At 35.8% G+C, this 10,000-nt stretch overlaps 1 protein-coding gene across 3 annotated transcripts in view; it reads left to right on the forward strand.

Moving 5' to 3' along the window:
* Positions 1 to 10,000, forward strand: part of LOC107584880 (coiled-coil domain-containing protein 120-like) — a 50,661-nt gene that overhangs the window by 13,435 nt on the left and 27,226 nt on the right. For 2 of the 3 annotated variants that reach the window (XM_016271648.1, XM_016271647.1), the window contains exon 1: positions 9,213 to 9,461. The exons of the other annotated variant lie outside the window; for it this stretch is intronic. The gene's annotated coding sequence lies outside the window, so the exon portion shown is untranslated. Of the gene's footprint in view, positions 1 to 9,212; positions 9,462 to 10,000 lie in introns of those variants that run through there. 3 annotated transcript variants of the gene reach the window in all.

The following is a 10,000-nucleotide window of genomic DNA, read 5'->3' on the forward strand; positions in this document are numbered from 1 at the left end:
CCTAAAAATTGCTGTCCACCAACGTTTACCATCCAACCTGCCAGAACTGGAGAGGCTCTGCAAGGAGGAATGGCAGAGGATTCCCAAATCCAGGTGTGAAAAACTTGTTGCCTCTTTCCCAAAAAGACTCATGGCTGTATTAGATCAAAAGGGTGCTTCTACTAAATACTGAGCAAAGGGTCTGAATATTTAGGACCATGTGATATTTCAGTTTTTCTTTTTTAATAAATCTGCAAAAATGTCAACAATTCTGTGTTTTTCTGTCAATATGGGGTGCTGTGTGTACATTAATGAGGAAAAAATTAACTTAAATGATTTTAGCAAATGGCTGCAATATAACAAAGAGTGAAAAATTTAAGGGGGTCTGAATACTTTCCGTACCCACTGTATATGCACACATTTAATTATTTATTATTATAATGAAAAAAAATTATTTTTTACGTTTTTTTTTTTTCTACACCCAATTATTATCTAAAGTTCACTGACATTCTCAACAGTTTGATGTGTTTCCTATCTGCACATCCTCTGTTTTTTCTCAAAGCAAGGTTTTGTTTAGTTAATAAAGCTCATCTTTGTCGGTAGATAATATTTTCATGTAAATGGATTATCCATCTTTCTGTTTGCTCTTGTTTTCCTGCATAAAAATCATACTTAAATTATGATGGCAAATTAAATTATTTTCTCTAGCTGCAGCATGTTGCTGTGAAAGATTAATTATAAGCAATTAATTTCTCTTGGCATGTGTTGTGTAGACTGTGGAGATTCGTTGTTGCAGCGTGAATTATTGTTAGAATGAAGCCAGGTGCTGATCTATTTTTAAAACGCCCTTCTGAGCATGTTCTGATTTTAGGACTGTTCACACCTCTAGAAGTGCTGCAGTCAGGTTGTTGTAGTGCTGCTCCTTGACACAGAGGGCGCACTTGCACTTTAAACCCCATTTGCACACAAACTTATTTGACTTGATTTTTCACTCCGATGCATCAAAACGATAAATAGGATTTACTAGCATAATTTCAGATCTCAAATACATATAATACATATGTATATATATATATATATATATATATATATACAGGGGTAGGCAAGTTCGGTCCTGGAGAGCCACTGTCCTGCAGAGTAATATATCATATTTTGTAAATATATTTTCAAAATTAAAATGTTATTTTAGATTTTTTTCATATTTTGCTTATTTTTATGTATGTTTTTCATTCATTTTTATCATATATTTTTTATACTATGACCTACCTTGACCTTTTTACTTCACTTTATTCTGTCTTTGGCTGTAGTTGATCGTGTCTGTATGTCAGGAGGTTGCTTATATACTGTAATCTGTCCATTCTTGGCAGGGATGATATTCCATGGATCCATCACAGTGTGAAAAGCTTTACAGCCCATTATCAAAATCTGTCCTACCTTGAGTTTTGGACACCCTCCAGTGATGAAGCATCACAGATGACTTGGCAATATTGCTTATTGTGATTTCCGAATTCAGATAATTCAGTTATATAAAGCATTCTGTCTTTTTTAGACACTTTGATACCAAACCAGAAACTTAAGTTTTATTATTAAAGCTTGCTAAGGCAATTCCTCTTATATAATACCGCAGAACAAGCCTTTAATTGGATTTGTTTTACTGTACCCTAATGCCTTTGGTTTTGTTGACTGATGTCTTTGTTTTTCACACTTATAATCATCAGTGCTGTTGATTTGAAGCCATATTACCTGCATTCCCCTGCTGACAGTAGCCCCTCACTGCAGAACAAAGATCCAGGGGGCGGGGTTGGATCCACATCTAGGGGTGGAGATGGGTGGGTTTAGGGATCAGGGGGTGGAGATGGGTAGGTTTAGGTATAAGTAAGGTGGGAGGAGTTGGATCTGGATCCAACCTCACCCCCTGGATATTGTGCTCTGCAGTGAGGGCCATCTCCCTGCTGATGCCCAGAGAGCTCTTCGGAAGACTGTGGGAACTACAGGTCTTGACAAGTTAAAAGAGTGGTGAAGTGTTTGGGTTATTTTTCAGAGTTATCTCAGCTTCCCTCATGTGCCACAGCTGTTCAGCCCCTCTGCAGCACACAAACACAAGCAGACTGATATTAAAGCAGGTGCGTTTGGCCATTTCATCTCATCAAAGCGCATAAGAGACATAACATGGCTAACATCTCTGTCTGCTAATAGCATCCAGATGCCGTTGAAACCCGCCCCCAATAACCATTTATGTGAAGCCTCGTGCTGATTGTTTCCAAACATTAGGCACGTTCACACCAAGAGCTACAACTATTAAGATAACAATAAGGATAACTATTATCTATAACTGTCTATTAACTATCTGTCGTCTGCCACTTTAAACGCTCAAGCTCTTTAAAGCAGTATGGATTCTGATTGGCTGTCAATATTTTTATTGTGCGGGCGATTCTCCCTAGATTCGACGCTTGTGCAGGTTGCCAGATTGAGGACACACAACAGCACAATTGACAATGTAAGGCGACGAGCCAGAGCCGATCCTCCCTACACGATGCCATAGAAGAACCTTTTTGTCTAAATGGTTCCATAAAGAACCTTTAATATCTGAAGAACCTTTCTGTTTGACAAAAGGTTCTTTGGGGCGAAAGAAGGTTCTTCAGATTACAAAACGGTAAGAAAGAGATGGTTCTTTAAAGAACCTTTGACTGAATGGTTCTTTGTGGAACCAAAAATGGTTCTTCTATGGCATCGCTTGAAGAACCTTTTGAAGCACCTTTATTTTTAAGAGTGTATACGCAAAATACGCAAGCTGCGTAGGGCCCCCGAAACACCAGGGGGCCCCCTTGCTCTCAAAGATGATTTAATTTTAGTTTCGTTTTTGAATTTGGCCAGCGGTTATGAAAACATGAATGATCATTTTTTTTAATGTGGTGGGCTGTTGCCCTTTCTACGTAAAAATCAGTCAAATCATGTATTGTTAATGTCGTAGTCTTGCTCAAGACAAAAAAAAATGAGCTGAAAGCATACCGAGCCGCGGAAGAGACACTGTTACTCAAGCGCTTTCCGCGAGCGCGATTCGATTCGTTCATAACCACTCATACCCCACTCCACAAACCCCCAACGCCCCCCACTGACACAGTCTTGCGTAGGGCCCCCAGAAGTCTAGGATCAGTACTGCGAAGAGCCTTAGACATTGTAAGTTGATGATTTGAGGCCTCTGGTCATAGAGCTTTTTAGATGGGTGCCGATGCTTTTTAGGTCAGGTAGAATCTGCAATCTCTATCGCAGGTCGTTTGTTGGCTTCCATGACTGCACTACACAGTGTTTTCCACCAACTGGCAACCCTGGGTGTTGAAATACTACTGGGTTAACTGGCATTAGGTGGAATCACACACCAAAACAAAAACAGATGTTCTGACATGGAACACACATTTCAAAGTCCAAATAACTGGCTCTAGCATTGTTTTTCTGAGAAACAAGTATGTGAACTTGGCATGTTTCCTAAATATCTGCAAACATATTATGGTATTTGTATGCTTTAGTACATTAAAAAAATTATATACAGCACCTTTAAAGCCTGTTCAACACCTGTAAAGTGTTCACAGCAAGAACCATAATGTTTTGTTTGTAAAAACAGGTCGGGTCCCACTTTCAATAGCGTAGAGACGTATGAAGCAAAGTTCACACAGAAGTCACTTTCAAACTAATCAGATTTATGTTGGTCCGCGCAGCGAATTCACTTGACCAACATGGTCTGTGTGAACTTTTTCGCCCTCACGTGAAACTTACGCATGTTCCTGTTGGAACGACTGCATTTCGCAGGTAAAATTTTGCCGAGCAACAGTAAATATGAATGCACCTTTATAGTTGTGATGTGGACTCTGATATTCTTTAATTTTGAACGATTTCTAAAATGATATCTTTATCGTTGTAGTTGGCCTTAATACTTTGTGATGATGATGATGATGATGATGATGTGTTATGTAGTCTAGAGATGTGAGCTTGATAAGTTGGCACTGCAGCAGCGGGTGGTGGAGGAGAGGAGGAGGGTGAGCAGAGGACTGCTTGGCAACTCGTGCCCCTCCCGTTCGGAATCAAAGCGGAGCGAAGAGGAACACATGCTGTTTGAAGCTCTGCTCACAAGTCTACACCGACTCCTGACGGGATCGCACACTCAACCGCCGAGAGCCAGAGCGAGAAATTCTTCCAGGGCAGTGGGGCACTGCATGAAATAATAATCAAAACACTTAGATGAAAAATGGTCCGTGGCTGAGACTGCTGTGGTGCTGACAGAAGCTTTAATCAGAGGAAATTAACGTATTCAAACAGTCTCACTGTGGACACAGACTAAAGTTTCTATTGTGCAGAAATTGTCTTATAGCAGTGGCACAGAACTAGTTTTGCTCATGACCCAGATTTTGTGAAGTTATGACCCAGAACAGTACCAAGCTTGTCAATAATAAACAACAATGGCTTTAAAATAAGACTTAAAATGAGTAATATTATCTTCAACTGTGTCAGTCCAACAGTATTCAAAATGAATATCCGTCATAAACTGAAAAGGAAAATTTACTTAGTCGTCTCTTTATAAATTCTCATTAAATAATAATGCACAGTAGTTTTACAGTAACTTGAGTAGTTTGAGTAATCTAATTATTTTGTAATACTAATAATACTAATTAATCTTAATTATTAATGATTTTATGTTGTTTAGTTGCATTTTACATTTGTGTATATACAGTGGGGCAAAAAAGTATTTAGTCAGCCACCAATTGTGCAAGTTCTCCCACTTAAAAAGATGAGAGAGGCCTGTAATTGTCATCATAGGTATACCTCAACTATGAGAGACAAAATGAGAAAAAAAAATCCAGAAAATCACGTTGTAGGATTTTTAAAGAATTCATTGGTAAATTCCTCGGTAAAATAAGTATTTGGTCACCTACAAACAAGCAAGATTTCTGGCTCTCACAGACCTGTAACTTCTTCTTTAAGAGGCTCCTCTGTCCTCCACTGGTTACCTGTATTAATGGCATCTGTTTGAACTCGTTATCAGTATAAAAGACACCTGTCCACAACCTCAAACAGTCACACTCCAAACTCCACCATGGCCAAGACCAAAGAGCTGTCAAAGGACACCAGAAACAAAATTGTAGACCTGCACCAGGCTGGGAAGACTGAATCTGCAATAGGAAAGCAGCTTGGTGTGAAGAAATCAACTGTGGGAGCAATTATTAGAAAATAGAAGACATACAAGACCACTGATAATCTCCCTCGATCTGGGACTCCACGCAAGATCTCACCCCGTGGGGTCAAAATGATCACAAGAACTGTGAGCAAAAATCCCAGAACCACACGGAGGGAACTTTTTTTCCCCACTGTATATAATTTTTGTATTTGTATGTTATAATTATAAATGTATATAATAAATACATTATAATTAATTATAAATTATTATATTTATGTTGTATATTTTTATAATTATTTATTTGCATTTATAGATTAATCTGCATTCTATATATACACACAATTTTTAAATTTTTATCTTTTGTTATATTTTATAATTAATTATAAATTATTATTAAATTACTATTATATATTTTTAGCATTTATATTTTTAAATCTTTGTATAATTATTTGCATTTAAATAATAATTAGCATTTTATATACATTTATAAGATGTATTTTTCCTTGGTGTCTGCAATCTTTCAGAACAGAAGTGTGACTCATTTGTGGATCATGACCATTTGAGAATCACCGGTCTATAGGATGTTGACACTCATATTAGTCATTTATGGGCTTGGATGAATGTATGTTTATGTTTTGTCGCAGGGCAGGCAGTTCATCCAGTGGTCCATGACTTTAAGAGGAAGTCGAGGAAGCTTTGCCCAGGGATGTTCACATGACCGTATGCTTTACTGTCATCCTGTGTGGAGTGGCGTCCTGTTGAGGGCATGTACATCTTCAACACCACAATCCCTGAACCTTTTTTACTCTCATAGAATAGAAAGAAAACAGACCTTTCACTCTGTAGTTGGGAAAAAGTTTACGAATTTAATACATCTGTATTGATCGGGTATAATGCAAAATGTATTTAAGTTATGCAGGATATGTACAGAATTGTAAAAATAAGTAGTTTTTGCATTTACTTCAGGTATGGAAATGAAAATGAAAGTGTTGCAGGTGGTTGCCAAGGTGTTGCTATGCATTTTTGTCCACCAGGGGGCAATATTTCTAAGATTGCTTGGAAAAGTAAAATGGAAAACGCTCCTCTCCTGAACAAGCTATGGTACAATTTGACTCTCATTATATACTTATATACGTATATACTATATATTAGTTGATCGCTCTGTCAAATGACTTCTTAAAAAAATTACGCAAAATTGGATTTAAAATGCAAAAATCTGTTCTTTAACAGGGAACTTGTTTTTATTTTATTTTTTTAAGTTAAAGGGTTAGTTCACCCAAAAATGAAAATTCTGTCATTAGTTACTCACCCTCATGTCGTTTCAAACCGTTTATCTTCGGAACACAAATTATGATATTTTTGATGGAATTTTGATGGAATCTCCATTTTGGAGAGTATCCGCTGGACGTAAACAGCGTACGCTGTTCTGTGTCAGCTGCGTCACACGGATATGCTGTTTTCGTTCAGATCAAATCACAACAACGTAGGAAACAGATCTGGCGTGACGCAGCTGACACAGAACAGCATACGCTGTTTACATCCAGATGATACTCTCCAAAATGGCGCTACAGGGTGATGCGGAGGAGATGAGTTGTTGAATAAAGTCCTTATTTTTTTTCTTTTGCGCACAATAAGTAGTGATCTACTTAACACGTACTGAATCTATTCTTAAATGAAGACTTTTTTTTATTATTTTTTTTTATTTCAATGTTAAAATGGCCCCATTTTAATGCGCTGACACAGACATAACAGTGTAAACACTGAGGCTGTAGCTGCTATCCTGGAAGTATAAATACATTTTTGTATTGTCATAAAATGTAAACAAATTTTTTTGTCTGACTCTACTAAATATGACTAAAAGGGATGAAGTTGCGAATCACTGGGTGATAATGTAGTTTACATTTTGTGACAATATAGATAATCAAGCAGTTGATATTTGCTAGATACCACTTTAGCATATTGTAAGTATCCAGGTACTGTTTTATACTTAAAATATTTCTTTATTGTTGTATTTTGTTTTCAAGATAAGAACAACTGTTTCTATTAGTTCTTTACTTACTGGGTTCAATATAAAATTCTATCGACTTGCATTAAATAATTTTGGTAAACAAAAAATTTCAGTAACTCACATGCAAGTGAATGAGGAAATGCTTTTCAGTGGGTTTTTTTTCTCCAGAAATTTTTTTTGATAAAATGCTTATTTTAATTTTCCAATGCAAAAAGATTTATATGAGCTGTCAAGTTGTGTAAATCATGGGACTTTTATTAGGTGGATGAATATTAATGATTTAAATCCTGTGGGTGAATTTTTGCTAAATCAAAAAAAAAATCACAAATCATTTTCGGTACTTGAAATAAAATAAAAATAATAAATATATACATTTTTATAAAATATAAAAAAATGGCAAAAACTTAATTTAAAGTTAATAAAAACTATATAGACATTTAAAAACAAATACTAATAAAACACTAATAAAAATGATAAAAACATGCAAAAATACCAAAATTTTAACTAAAATGAAAATGGAAAATATGAAAATAAAAACTAATTCAAAATATTAAATCAAAACTATAATACTATGTCAATGATACTAAAATAACAATAGATTGAATGATTAGATGGAATAATCCACTGAGCGCAGGATCTGTTTTCTCGATTATGTAACAAGGACCATTTTAACAAATGGTGCTTGTAATCAATGCACTTTTAATGATAAATATTAATAAAAAAAATAAAGAAAACGAATATATATAGGGTTCTAGTCAATGCATATTAAAGTCAAAATATATATATATAAAATCACAACTTCTTGGAAATTGCATTAAATATATATACAAAATGTATATATTTTTTAGTGTAATATAAGTCATGGCTCAAACTGTTGTTTCATGTAGATCTGCATTTTTACATGTGAATAGCAGTCTTTTTTTTAAAGCCAATTGGTTTGCAAATGAAGGCACAGCTCTGTCCCTCAGGGAAACTGAAGGTAGCCGAAACACAGTCTCAGTTTTCACCCCCTAGATTACCATGAGGCTGCTGTTCTACTTTCGTTTCGACATCTTTGAAACCTCAAGAGTCATGAGATATTCAAACACATATTCAATCGAAAGCACAACAGTGTTGGAGAAATGTAATAGGAGACCGGGTGTGAAAAAGTACTCACAGATATCTATAATTACAGCCATGTTTATTTTTACTAATTTATTTTTATAATATTTATATGTTATTCATTCATTCATGTATTTCATTCATGTATTTAAGCACCAATAAACACAACAGCAGTTGACCATAGTGCTGTACAAATAAGATAAAACCAATAATAAAAGATAATGTCAATGAGAACAATAATACAAATACATACAAAGTTTAAAAAGCCAAAGAAAATAAGATTTCAATTTAATTTTAAACTCCTAGACAGAATTAGCAGTTTTCACAGATAAAGGAAGGCTATTCCATAGCCTCGCCCCAACTATTGCAAATGCACGATCCCCTCTTGCCTTTAATCGGGATCTGAGACAAAGAGTAGTTTATGTTATTAAATATCAATTATTAAATAAGAGCGATATGAACCGAATATGAAGAAACTGTGATTCAGAAGTTTAATATTAAATGAAACTTGGCCACAAATCCAAAATATTGTTTATGATTATTATACATTTTAATAATAGTAAGCAATATGAAGAGCTAAAAGAAAGTGAAGATCATTATTTTATTCAAGCTGAACGGCTTTACTTCAGGGCAGCTGGTCAGAGACGAGAACTGGAGATGCATTTAAAGAAATAAAAAGAAACTTTTACCAGATAAATATTAATTGTATTTTTCAGTTGTTGCTTGATAACTCTCCTAGAGCGTCCTGTTACGTAATATCATTAAATATTCATAATTACCATCCGCCCCGCTGACTAGAGCCCACCCACAAACCTTTCAGCCAATCAGTTCAACCTCCCCGGCGGACGTCATTCTACGTAATTAATATTCATAAGCCGAGCCTTTAAGACTGACCCCTGCGCGTGTGCTTGGAATGGATCGGTCCGCTGGCTGGAGTGCGCTGAGTTCAGTGAAAAACTGCACTGAAAAGCTTTGAACTACTAGTTTATCATTCAAACTCGATATCTTATCCGTTTTAACGTCGTCAGTGGAATTATTTCATTACTGACAGCTGAATGTTTCGCTGTATTGCACCTCGTTACCGGGTGGCTTTGCCTGCTCTAATGAGGAGGATAACTTTAAGACAACTGATGCATGATAGACTGTAACCAGACTGACTTCCCTTTAAACTCACACAGAACAGCACATCAACATTTAATGTTACAGGTAAGATTTCTAGTAGCCTATAACATCTTTAAAACAAGCCTGAAATCTTATTAGTATATTCCTTATTAGCCACTTACCTTTTTTTTGGGAACATGTACAGTGGTAGTACATTTTTGTAAGGGGACTAGGGAGCAATATATCAGTCGTTTTATCTTGACATTATGCCTACTGTCACAATAACAGCTTGTTGTGATCTTTGCTTTCAATAATGTAGAATTTTGTGGTGCAGTTAAACACATAAGAAGAGTGTTATACTGGCAGCATTGGTGTATTTTGCATTTGCAGCGATTACTGCAGCTGCTTCTCACTTAAAAATCATAGTTAATACCGCATAATTTATGAGAGATTATCAATATGTTGCAAAGTTTGATGACAGTCCTCTGTTTGCATGAACATGAGCTCCGGATGCATCTGTACAAAACCATTAGGATTCCAAACTTCTGAAAATCCAGCCCTTCAGGGAAGAGGATGTTATGACAGGATTATTATTTAATTTATTATGCACTGCCTGATGCGTTGTGTCTGTTGTTGACTGGTTG

This window comes from Sinocyclocheilus grahami, unplaced genomic scaffold (genome assembly GCF_001515645.1).
Source record: "Sinocyclocheilus grahami isolate Dianchi unplaced genomic scaffold, SAMN03320097.WGS_v1.1 scaffold64.1, whole genome shotgun sequence".
NCBI lineage: Eukaryota > Metazoa > Chordata > Actinopteri > Cypriniformes > Cyprinidae > Sinocyclocheilus > Sinocyclocheilus grahami.